This window comes from Cynocephalus volans, chromosome 1, assembly GCF_027409185.1.
Source record: "Cynocephalus volans isolate mCynVol1 chromosome 1, mCynVol1.pri, whole genome shotgun sequence".
Taxonomy (NCBI): domain Eukaryota; kingdom Metazoa; phylum Chordata; class Mammalia; order Dermoptera; family Cynocephalidae; genus Cynocephalus; species Cynocephalus volans.
Genome location: NC_084460.1, coordinates 17059031 through 17072942, shown reverse-complemented (window position 1 = coordinate 17072942; position 13912 = coordinate 17059031).

The window sequence follows — 13912 nt, the reverse complement described above, 5'->3', positions numbered from 1 at the left end:
TACTGTTGTCTGCCAAAGGGTTTCAATCTGGAGCCTGCTCTCTCTTTGTTAAAAAAGATTAGCAAGTGTTAGAGAAACATTGGAGACATCTTAGCACCACAGTGAGACTTTTCCAATGACATTAGCAAGGTGACTGACCAAAAACGAAAAGTGAGTAACCTTCTCAGTAAATGACGTTAATTTTTAAAATACCACATCTGTCCTAAATATTGGAAAATGTAGGGCTAGAAGTAATGGTCAACACCATCTCAGACTCCAACATTCTTGTTTGTATTTTAAGAATAGCATTCTACAGATGAAAGAGATTTTAGCAAGCTTCTAATCCAAGACTTTGGGCAAAAGGTTCAGATATGTGAGATAGGGATGGAAATTAGAATTCGTGTCTCCTAACCAATATAACTAACCAGTGCTCTTACCAATATAACTATGGCTTCCCTTAGAAAACTTAAGGGTAGTTTCATATCCTTTCTGTTGAATTTTGTTTCTGGGATGATTGGTCTAGAGTAAGGTTGTATATGGTAACAGGACTGGTTGGCTTCTGAGAATGCTATCAGAAATCCGACAGGTAGCATCAAAATTGACTTATTTAGAGGGGGCATACTGGCTGGAATTTTGCTTCCCACCTCCACCCCTTACTACCTGTGTAACCTTGGATAAATTATTTAACCCCTTTGAACTCCAATTTTCTCATCTGTAAAATGGGACAATATTCGGGCTTCTCTCATTGAGTTGTTGTAAAATTGAATGAGGAAACAAAAAGCCCTAGAAGTGTGCCTGGCATGTCACAGCACTGTGAACATGTGAGCAGCTCTTGTTATCGGCCTGCCCACCTCTCAGGTGGTTCCATCCTTCCCTCTGTTCCCACCCAAGGGCTATTCCTGTTGGTTTCAGGAAACAGCATTCACACGGCACACAAGATCATACTCTTTGTCACATGTTGGCAGTGGAACGTGGTAGAAAGAAAGCTCCAACTTGTTTGTAAAACAAAATCCAAGTGGATTGTGTTTTTTGAAGAGAAATCATAAATACCTAAGCAAAGAACCCAAACTAGCATTTGTTGCTGGAGGACAAAGTGTTGGCAAAAGAGTAAAAATTGGTGATAGGGTCAACATGAAGACATTGGCTGAAGGCAAGGCAAGATAATGAAAGAGACGAAGAGATGGAAAAAGAGATTTTAATTGAATTCAAAGATAAAGGGAATGTAAAATTTGCTCTTGATTTAACAAAATTATAGATCACTAATGCATGACCAATGACCATCAGACACCCTCAGTAGGAAACACTAAGATTCACCCATTGGGCAAATATTCTGAATGGTCCCAATCCAGATGGCAGCATTTGGAAATCTGGATGCTCATGATGAAATTTTCTGGTTTTTATCTGCTGATTTTCAGGAGTGAATTCAGATAAATCTGGTGTAAACAAAGGGGCTTTCTCCATTTCAAAAACTTTCAAAAAAGATTTGTAATATAATTGCTATGTGCTAAACCCTATTCCTCAAGGAATTTATAATCCAGTGAGTAAACAATAGAGGATGTGAATAAGTAATAAGAATGTTAAATACTTTATCAGAGGTGAACGTGTGTGTTCTGGTCCATTTGTCACAAGACGATGGCCCCAGAGAAAGGGAAGTGGCCAGATCACAGGAAGAAAAATTCTGACACTCTGTATGTATGATATAAATGTATGTATAAATGTGTATTATATGTGTGTATGTACATGTGTGCACACGCACATATAATCTCATGTATGTATATATGATACCTAGATTTCAGTTTCCACATGGAATGGCTCACAGAAAGTGCACCATGATGTGAAAGTTATCATTGATTTATTATTATTATTAGGGCTTTCCACCAGCCACAAAATTGATATCAAGGGTCTAGCATGTGTTAGAGTACTCTGGACAATGGGAAGTGGTGATGAGAACTTTAGCTCCAAGACTCAAGGCACTGTAAATCCAGTTAAGAATCCAAAATATGCAGAAAAACTACATTAATACCATATGCAGAGATTCATTTATTTATTATGCAGAGTGTTGAGCACAGGGGTTATAATGGTGGATTTTACTTGGAATCTGCCCTCATATGGCACAAAGACTAGCACAAAACAGGGACATGGAAAAAGTACCTAGTGGTGACATAAGAACAAGAAGAGAGCAAGATAGAGTGAAGAGTGAGCCCAGGGTGTTTGAATCTGTCTGAGGAAACTGAGGTAAGCCTCATGAAGAAGTGATACTTGAGTAGAAGTTCAAAGATCAAGGATTTACCAGGAGACAGGGATGGAATACACAGCATATGAACATGTACGAATGTATCAATTTCTATAGTATTGATACTTCCAACCCATTTGGTCACAGCCATCGCCCTATGCCTTGTCCAGCTTTCAGCCACCTTGCCCACCCGTCTCTCCTGTGGAGCCATATCCAGGCAAACCAGCTATGAATGGGTTCATTCCTGGAGCTGCAAAGATCCTTCAGGACCTAACTTGTGTTCCAAGCCTAATTGTTCTTTGCCTGATCATTGTCTCAAATATTGTGTTAAATATTTTGACTGCTGCCTCTCCCAGGAGGATCATTTGGGAGTGAAGAGTGCGAGGAGGAAGGGAAAGCTTGAGGAAGGAAGTAATGACATAAATTTAAAGACCATGTTGCTTGAAATTACTGAAGTCAAGGTGAGATGACAAAGCAGATATGAGTGAGGGGGCCTAGGCATGTCAGATAATGAAGGGCAAATATTACACAGTAAGAGGTCCCTGCAGCACATACTCTACCAGCATCGAAATCTACCACTTTCCAGCTTTGTAGCCAAGGGCAAATTATCTGACCACACTAAGCCTCAACTTCATCATCTGTATAATGGGAGTAATGATAGTATCTCACCTCACTGTGTAGTTGTAAACATTGCCATGATGCATGAAAAGCAGTAAGGACGAAATCTGGCACAGAGAAAGCTACCACTACTATTAATGAGTGGGTCTATTCTTACGCTTTGCATGATCATTTCATTCAACCCTCAACATCCCTATGCATCATTGAAAAAGGTGGTAACCCTCGGGTAGCATAGCATGTGACGAGGGCACCCACCATCAGGGTGGACAGGTCTCTGACCCTGAGTTTGTGTTGATATCATTAGGTCGACTAGCACTCCAAGAATCATGGGTGGATAGCTGGGCTGACATAGCTTTGCTGCTATGGCAACACAAGCCTTTTTGATGTCCCTGCCTGATAATTTCACAGGCAATGTTGTGTATACAAATTCCATGACCCTGAAACCCAACCAGAGTACTCAGCAATAGAGAGGCACCAGAGCCAGCAAAGCATCAACACAGCATGAGAGATATGCATAAATGGTGAACAAAAGGAGAGTCAGCCTTTACAAAGCAGCTATGAAAATGGAACGGTAGCCATAAAGGCCATTTTTAAGCCATTCTTTCTACATTAAAGAGTTTAGACTTCATTCTGCTTCCTTCAATGGAAACATGTTAAAGGTTAATTTCAAAGTCAAAGGGAGATGGAACAGGGGATAGAGAGGGACTGATGCCCCATATTAGTAGGCACAGGAGGACTTCCTACAAAAATAGAGAAGAGAGAAGAGTGGGCTCTGAGAGGCCACATTTTCTGGACATCTTCTGCTGTGGTTCTTGAGTTCATCTCCTCAGCTAGCTGTATCATGTAACTTCTTCCAAGAGATTCCATTAGGCCTCAGCTCTGTGAAAAAAATTCTCCTTTAAAACCCAGTGAGAATTGATTCAATGTCCCAGATTGTCATCTGTTTGAGCCCGTCAGATTAAATAATGATGGAGACTTTGATTTCAAATTACATCTGGACAACAAAGTGTTCTCAGAAAATGATGGTAATATCCAAAGAGAATGTGCCTTCCAGGTGCACCTGCGTTTGGAGATAGCTGGGTCCAAGGCTTCCATCTTTATTGGCATCAAGTTAATTTAAATTACCATCAAATCCCAACCTTCAATCAATAATAACCTCTTTACTCCTGGGAGACGGATTTCACTTAACCTTCAAGGAAACTCACCTTGGCTTTCTTCCCTGTTTGTTTATTGTTTTTTCTCTTTTCTTCCACATTATTGTCTAGGAGTAATGACCTACCTTTTTCATCTTGTAAGAGAGGGGTCCTTGGCTGTGCCTAGAGTCAGTGATAAGAGGAGAAGTCAGTGATAGCTCAGTGGTGAAAATGCAAGGACAGATTTTGAAGCCCAGGCATAGTCCTAATGCAAGTGGAAATATTCATTCAAGCACTGATTTCACCTCTCAGGGATCCTATGCTTGCTATGGTCTTCCCTCCACCCTGCCCTGGGAATCTGGTACACTTATATTCCCCTGGATTCTGAGCTTTCTACCTGGGGCAGCATTCCAAGGCCATCCCTCAAATAAATGGACTTATCGTTTCCCCATCCATCATCCCCACCATCCCAACACACACCCAGCCATCCCCAGGCTGCCCCCAATAAAACCTACCATTCAGCAATTGCTTGGAAAGGATTTTGGTGACTCATTCTGTGAGGAGTATCCATAGCTCAGTCTGGCAGGGATTTGCATTTTACAAAAAGCAATACCCACAACTCTGTGACACTTAGATATACAGGAGAGGCTGTTGTGGAAGGGATTTTGCATGTGGGAGGTGTTGAATGGTAAGTATGAATCGGAAAGGAAATCTAGAGTGAGCATCTATTGCATTAGATCAAAGAAAAGGTATCATATTTAGCCAGTGGTGGAAAAAAGGGGAAGTTAGTAAATTCAGGAGAAACCCTGTCAGACCTTGTGGAAAGAGAGTGCACACACAACAGAGGGGAAGGAAGAGAACTGAGGACTACTCTGCATTTGTTTAGCCATAACTGCAAAGGGAGCCAAGAGCATTGCAGCAAGCTGAGCAGACAGAGTGGAGTGTCCAAGTCAGAAGTGAACTGTGTGCATTTTCACTGATCATAATGGCCAGAGAATGAGAAAATCACATGCAAAGGAAGGAAGCAGCAATCAGAGGTGCTGCTGCTAACCTGGAGGTGGGCTGGGGACTCAGAACCTAATACTTCCCGACAAAGAATTCTCTTCACCAGGCACTTCTTTTCCATTCTCTGTGCATCTCATGTCCATATCGCTGAGTGGTCTCATGATGTGACATGGGATCTCATAGCTATTTCCTTTGAAACTGCATATTCAGGGTTGGCTTCTAACTAACTAGTTTCTGAGCACTGTCATGGTTTTGCCACCAAGCAGCCATATGGCCACTAGACTGAGTTAATCTACTGAGGCCTTATCTAATCTATAATTGAGGGTAATGTAATTGAGGAGCCTTAGTATTCCTTCGGTATAGAGTATATGTTGTGTTTGATAAACAGATTCTGCTGTTTAAAAAGAAAACTACTTGAAAAATATTTGAAAACCAAAGAACTGGAGTGACCATGACAAACCCTCAAGTGGTCTAAGTAGTTTGGTTGCATTAACCAAAGTTGTCCTTGGCAATGACGATTTTTGGTTCATTGGAGATCACTTTCCTGCAATAGGCTGAACCGAGTGCCTTGGTACGTTGCTGCTATGAAATCAACAGAAGGAGCAAGCACACGGACAAGGACCGCAGAAACAGCCAGGGAGAGAAAGAAATGGGCCAATGATAAAGGTTTTGTCTTGATTTTATAAATTTATGGGGAAAAGAAGAGGTTTCAGCTCACGCTAACAAATGTGTTAGGGTATAATAATTGCTACCCTTTTTATATAGTGCTTACAATGTGCTAACAGTATGCTAAGCACCAGACACAGAGGAACTCATTTAATTCTCACAGTAACCCTATAAAATATATATCATATCCCCATTTTACAGGTAAGGAAACTGAAGCACAGACTAGTTAAGTACCAAGATTACGCAACTCCATAATGAGATGAACCTTGGATTTGAAACCAGGAACTCATGGCTTGGTTCAGTGGGCATAGGACAACACTGAGATCATTCACTTCCAAATCTCTTGGTAAATATATTATCAGGAGAGGGAAATTTCTCCTGGATGTCAGTTTCCTTAAGATGAGGCTGCTGAACCTTCAGATTAAGTTCCCAAAAGACACCAGAGAAAACCTGAATTTCTAATTGATCTAAGAGTTGGCACTATGTGGAAAATTAATGAAAAGGGTTCTGGAAAATCCCATTTCACTTTTTCTTATTTTTTAAGTGCCTGGCATGGGAAGAGCTCATAGAGAAAGCCATTTGATAAATCAATAACACACCACATTTAGTAATGCTTTTAACATTAACAAGTACTATCATTCAAAGGATTCCCTATGGACAGAGATAGAAACTGAGGCCAGAGGGTCATAGTAAAGTGACTCATTCAAGCTTCAAAGTAAATAATGTCTGATAAGGATCAAAACTCAGATTTTCTGACTCCAGACCAAGGATTTTCATGTGAGACTCCATTGCTCCTACATTTCAGTCTGTCTCTTTGTCCCTCTCCATCTCTGTCTCTTTCTGCCCCTCTCCCTACTTTTAAAGCAATTGTATCTCAGCACCTGTAACTCAGTTCAAGTGTGGGGTACTTGAAGGGCTTGTGTAGAGGGATGGGCACAGGGTTGAACAACCAGATCCTGTAGATTCCTCTCCCAATGCCCCCCAGGCAGCTCCATACCACCTTTTGTTGGCACTTTCATTATCTTCCCCTTTGCTCGATCTATGTCTCTGCTGCTTGCAGTTTTATTTTAACAAGACTATCGTGGCACTCTGTTTGATGGGTTCCTGCTTCCCTGAGGCTTGCATCATAGGCCTTTGGCATGTGTAAAGGCACTTGGTGTACCTAGGCAAGGCAAATTTATGCCTCCATTTTCCTGTATGCCAGGCTGTCTTTATAAAAACTTTAACAGCTGTTAGTTTCATCAATATTCTGAGGAAGAGTATACATTTTAGACAAGTCAGTATAGTGTTCCTATTAAAAAATATAAGCTTTGAAATATAATAATGTGGACTTGACCCCAGCTCTGCTTCCACCAGCTCGGGAAAGCTGGAGAGTTGGTTGGAGGATGCATGATCTAGGATGGCCTCACTCACATGTCTAGCAGTTAACGGGTGATTGACCAAGGGCTGGCTCACTTTCAGTTGGTCCTCCTTGGATCTCTCCTATGCAGCCTCCCATTTTCTAGCAGGGGAGCTTTTGCTCATTTATATGGTCTCCCTAGGGTCTGAAGTATGCAACAGAGCAAGTCCCAATACACAGTACTATTTCAATCCTCTTCCTGCATCACATTTATTAATGTCCCATGGACCAAAGCAAGTCACATGCAGAACCAAGATTTAAGAAATGATGAAATAGACTCTAACTTTTGATGGGCAGAGAAGAATCTTGTGCAATGTATCATACATTCTAACTTTCAGTATCTTTACATGAGTAATGGAGATGCTAATGTTCATTTCTGAATCATTAATTTGGTGCTCGCTTCGGCAGCACATATACTGAATCATTAATTTGTAGTGAGAACTGAATGATATGAAATACATCATGTCCAGTATAGTACTTGACACCTAGAATGCACTCAATTGATATTATTCACTGTTCAAGTACAGATATGAATCCCGTAGCAGTTAAAATGCAAAGAACATTCTTTGACCTCTTGGGGAATCTAAGTTGTCATTGCATTCTTGCTATACAGTTTTACTTCACGTGGCTTCTTTCTCTTTTATTGGGTTCATTGGCAAATAGTGGTGTGTGAGCCTAAGGTGATTACTAAGGGGGCCAGCTTTAAACAATCTGAGATGGGGGAGGCAACTGTACCTATGTAGACATTACAGAGGGCTACGGCAGATTAAGAGACTATCCTTGGATTGTGATGATGAAAAGTACTTCAGAATGTCCTTTGGATTTATCAGTTTCATTATAGATTAATTATCTGAACAGGATTTCTGATTCAACTCACAAAGCCCTCACAAAACTCAATAGAGGTGAGGTCCATTTCCCAACTCCTTGAATCTTGGCTGGCCTTATGACTTGCTTTGGCCAGTAGAATGCAATGGAAGCGATGTTATGTGAGTTCTGAGCCTTGACAGCAAGAAACATTGCACACTGTTACTCTTGGAATGATGCAGCTTCATATAATCAATCCTGATTTTGCTTGCTAGAAGATAAGAATCCATGTGAAGAATAAGCAATGATTACTAGTCCACAGTTAGCCAGGCCCTGGAAAATGTCCTGCTAACTAGAAGGCATATGAACGAGGCCATCCTAGACTGGGCAGCTCTCAGCTCACCAGAAGCTCAACCCAGGCACATCAGCGTAAGCATAGCCAAGATCAGCCTAGCCTGTTGAGACTGTAATAGCCTGGCCATCTAAGCTTTCAGATGGTTTTTCACAGCAGAATCCAACTGACGTGGGGCTGATGGTTGCAACTGCCAGCATCCTCTTTGGCAGGCTTCACAAATAACCTGACACCTCATGAGATCCAGATGGCCCTGTAGTATATAACTTTACTTGGTGTAGTATAAGTTTACTTGGTAGATAATGAATTAAAAACGCTGCCAGGAAATTCTCCCATCTTTTTGTCACAAGCATAGGAGAGGGAGTTTCTACCCACTGTCCTCTTTGCCCATGTGTAAAACACCCATGCACTCAATACACAGATGCTTCCCATGTGCCAGCATACCATGAAATGTTTCTGTATAGCCAATGTGGCACAAAAGCAATAGCATCGTTTTCAGCCAGACCAAGCTAGGCTTTTACCTATTAGTGTGTGACCTTGAAAAATTATTCCATCACTTTGAGACTCATTTTTTTCCAACAACAAAATGGGAAAAATAAATTAACCTGCAACTTGGTATTACTGTGTTAAATGCAATATTTGGGTGGCAATTTAAACTCAGTCTCAAATTTTATGACCCTCCTCTCATTCAGAGGTGGGGTCTATGTCCTATCCCCTTGAATCTAGGCAGACTCTGTGACTGCTTTCACCAATAGAATATGGTGGAAGTGATACAATTCAGACTCAGATGTTAAGAGAGTGGCAGCTTCCTCTTCCTGTCTATTGGCTTCCACTTCCTGTCTGTTGGCTTCCATTTCCTGTCTGTTGCAACTGTCACCATCAGAGCCCTGAGCTATCACATAAGGAGTTGAACTACCCTGCTGAAGAGAATACTAGGAGAAGCCTAAAGACTACGCAAAGAAGAAGAGGGTCCAAGCTGAGATTAGCCTTTCAGACATCCCCTTTGATGCACCAGGCATGGGAGTGAAGCCATCCTGGCCCTTCCAAGCCAGCCCATCTGCTTCTTGAATACCAAGAGTGATCCCAAGCATTGTCACATAGGGCAGAAAAATCAGCCAGAGAAACCCTGCTTGAATTTCTGACTGCAGAGTCATCAAATATAATAAGATGACTATTGTTTTGAGTCATTCAACTTTGGGGTGGTTCGTTATACAGCCATAGATGAAGAGAACAATCTGGCACATGGCAGGCTCTTGGGACACAGAGTGACTGAGACTGAAGAGTTTCCCAGACTACAGGACATTCAGTGTTCAAACCTGGGAAGTCCCAGGTGAAAGGGAAGAAGTTGGTCTCCCTTAATACATGCTAGAGATTATCATTATTATTTTGTCCTAGAGCAAAATAGAACAAGTTTGTGGTAATTTCATTTCTAACAAAACTACCCTAAGGCCACCATGAGATTTCATACCTTCACAGGAGGTAAAAAGTATTCCTCAATGGAAACACTGCATGACACTGTTTTATAGAAGCCAATCTGTTGAAAATCAGTTCTAATTGATTTCTTGACCTATGTGACAATTTTTTGTTTAATAAGGGTTTTTGTTAAAACTCTTACACATGAATTTAAAAATGGCAATGTAAGCCCCAATGGTATTTCAAACTTAAACTCCTGACAAAGCATTTCTACTGAACATTTTAAATCACTTGAGTTATCAGAGCAATTGATAGATATCACCCACGTCTTCCTAAAAATGGTGTCTTTTAGATTATTTGAGAAAGATGTTAAAAATGTGTATAACTATTACTTTCTTTTTTTCCCCCTAAATATAAATTATAAATCGATTCATGTTGTGAAATAGTTCAAATTGCATTTTTTTCTAATTGCCAAAATAATATCTGGGTTGAAAATTTAGAAAATCCAGAAAAGAACAACAATGCAAAAATATTTTTTGACAGAATTAAGGCATTTTATCTCTATCTGCTCTCTAGAAATCACAAAAAAAAAAACCCAAAACTCACCAAAAAGTAAGGTGAAAGAAAGAAAAAAAGAAAGAAGAAAGAGAAAGAAAGGACAAACAAAAAGGCATTTGCATTGCAAATGAGATTGGGTGTTCCTTACAACCTGAAATGAGAAAAAAGGATGAAAAAGAATTGATGAGTAGAATGATACTTGGGCAAAACCTAGGAAGGATAAAGGCCACCCGTATGTGCCCCTCTGCACAGCTTCACAAGGAGTCTAGAGTGCTACAGAATAAGGCGAGAGGCTCTTGAACTATATTCCAGCATCTTTCAACTGAAAGATGGAAGGCTAAGCTGAGTGGTCCATCCATGAAACAGAGGCTGTCCCTGTATGTAGACTTGGTTTCACACTGCCCAAAGGCACGGGCCCAGAGACTGAAGAGCAAATCCATCTCCATAATAGAATCACAAAAATATTAAACACTTTTGACTCCTACTGTCAAATTGCTTCCCAGATTTTTAGTTTGAGCAAATTTATACCAGCCATATATTAGGATTTGCAGTTAGTGTTACCATTCTTTACATCTTGTCTATTAGGGAAAAGATGTGACTTTGTTTTTTTTTTAATTTTGTTTACTTATTTATTTATTTATTTTATTTTATTATTTTTTTAAATTAGGAAGGGATTTAATTAATCTCCCACATTTATTAGAGATTTCCATAATTTCCTTTTTTTGATTTGCCTACTTATAACCTATTCTTCTTTGTGTCTTGAGGGTCTTAAGTTTTTAATGTTTATTCACATGCTATTTATTAAAATTATTCCCAGGTGGGGTTTTTTTTTTTTGCCAGTAGTTGTATTGATTTATATTTTGAAACCCTGATTGCTTATTATTTTGGGTGACTGGAAAATTTAGCAGAATAGTGAACTGGTATGATTTCCAGAATGTTAAGAGATGCTACAGTCTAGGCCTCAGTGCCAATGTGCTAGGAATGCCTCTCTGTGTCATAAAAATAAAATAAATACATAAAATTAAAATAACATTTAGAAAAAATTCTCATGGAATTCCTATTATTTTATTCGATTTTGCTATTTCACACTGCATGTTTCCCACCTGTGTAATCGTAGACACCGTCTTTTGTCTCCATTCCTCTGTGGAAGTCCTTCACACGACAGCTAGCCTCACCACCAGCCTGTTAGAGTCCACGCTGCAATGCTGCAGTGTCCCTGGGATGCTACTTTGTTGATGGCATGCTTGCACTTGGCTTGACCACAGTCTCTTTTTCTCTTTTTGTGAATGCCTATTCCAAATGCCACAAAGGAGGGGTCTTTGGGACTGAGGAGCCCATTCTGTGGATGGATTGAGCTTAAGGGGTTTGTAACACTCAAGCCAGTGTCTGGCTCTATCTCCCCGGAGCCCATGGCTGCACATAAATACCATCCTGAGTTCCCAAGGAAAAGTCGCCCCGCCTGCCCGACCCACAGGCTGTCTGGTGAAACTGAACTGGCCGGCTGTTGCTAGAGAGCTGCCCACTTTCCCACCTGAACTCCCCACCCTTAGCTGGTAGGATTTTAGGGTGGGTATGTATTTCGGTTTGTCAAAAAGAGATCAGTTCCTGAGCTGAAAGGCAAGCCCAGGGCAGTGTTTGACAGAGCTGGGGACACCGGGAGAGACAATCACCGCCTAAGTGGTTCTCACGCTGAGTCTGGCAGTGGATGCCAGCTCGCACATTAACTCCTTTGATGGTGCTTTCTCTCGTTTACTCAACATTCTCAAGGGATGGCTTTGTCGATTGTTTCTCTGGCTGCTATTTTGACAGCCGATAGCCCCTTGATGCCAGCTTAGGCTGTCTAATCAGAAAGAGGCCAACGTGAAATTTTAAACCCAACAACCGCTGGATGAGGTGTGCGGTGGCTCCAGCTCTGTTCTCTCCCTTTTTTCCCCTCTCCTGAATGGTAATGGACTTTTATCAGTGCACTTCTTTCCTCCTTCTCCCAGGCTTTTGGGAAGGGGGATCATGCATTAGCATGGGTAGGTCTGTGTCAGGGGAGTGTTGGAACTTCCAGTGGAAACTGACAGGGAGGCTAAGCCCCACTGTAAGCAGATACCATTTATGGTATTAAGGGGATTCCAGACAAATGCTATATTTGGGATATTCTCTATGTCAATTCCTAATGGGCAGCAATAATAGACTGGACAAGAATCAGGCTCTGACATACACAACATGGCTCCTGGGGAGTGAATTTGTGATCAGAATCTGTATCCTATAGCCATACTAGTAAGACACACAGACATCACAGCTCCCTGTTATTTGTAAAAAGTTGCAAAAGAAAGAAACAGAATAGAAATGGCTTTCTTCTCTAAATCCTCTAGTTAGGCATGTGTCTTAGCATTCCAGCAAAATCACATTCACCAAGCATCCTTCTACTTAGAACGCTGTTTCTGAGAATAAATCTACAGTCTGAAACTAGCTACCTTAATCTAATCTTTCCCGATTACCCATATTGCAAATTCTCAGTCCAACTTATCATTTTAACCCATTTAATTTATTTCCATTTTAGCTGCCACACAAAGTACCATTTCGTATTTTACCAATTGAAATAGTTTGGAAGAATAACATGTTCAATTTTTTTTTTTTTTCTCACTCAGCTCAAATTAAAGTTCAAACAATTGAATGAGAAGCTTTACTTATTCACTTAAAAAAATGTTTTTGCTGTTCAAAATCAAATATGGTGATTTTTCCCCATGCTTTTATTTAATAAAATAATTTCTTGAGATTTCTTAGTTCAATAGAACTATTGCTTTAGAAAGTCAATCCAAATTAATGGATTAATTTGGATTGACTTTCTAAAGTAATAAATCTATTGTAATAAATCTAAAGTTTATTGTAAATAAATCTAATTTATTTATTAGTAATAAATCTAAAGTAATAAATATATCTAAACTAAGTATATATATATTTATGTGTATGATCCCTAATATATATTTATGTATATGATTACTAATATTTTAGGGCTTATCATAGTGTTCTATTTCAATTAATAAGAGTAGTAATTTATGCAAATTTTTTATTAACTCAGAGATCTGAATGTGTTAATATACGTTGATGATGTGCAATAGCAACAGCAAAGAGGAGGTGCAGAGTTGACTCATTCCAGAATTTAAAATGGCCTTCTTATTCGGTCTTCTTAATTGCCCTGACCACACCCTCTTTTTGGGGAGTAAAGAGAATAACCCACAAACTAGAGATTAAGTTTTAGTCATCAGATATTACGGGGGAAGAACATTTTAAAAATGCATTTGCTGATCATTGCCACTTGTTTTGCAGAACCTAATACAACCCTCCCTGATAAGATCAAAGGAATTAGGCCCTCTTTATGTAGCAAATGCCTTTCACAGTTCAATAACCATTCCTGTTGCTGCTATAATATTTCACTCCCATTTCCCCATGTTCAGAGTAGGCCTCAGAATTGGAAATGTTTCATTTCTATTGAAAGCACCTTCATCTCTTCTTGCTATATTTTACCACCTCTCTCCAAATATTTGCAAGCCATAATCATTATATTACCAGTAAAGTGGATAAATAATTTCTCTGCTTTGGAGTCTAGTTTCTGAGATACGAAGAATAAAAATGCTCTGCTCAGAAGTTATCACCCATTTTCCTCTATCTGTCTAGAGAGCCTGACCAAGAGGCAGTGGATGGCTTGACATATGAACCAGAAACAAACAGCAAAAGACAGGAATCAAAAGCCCCAATGTGAC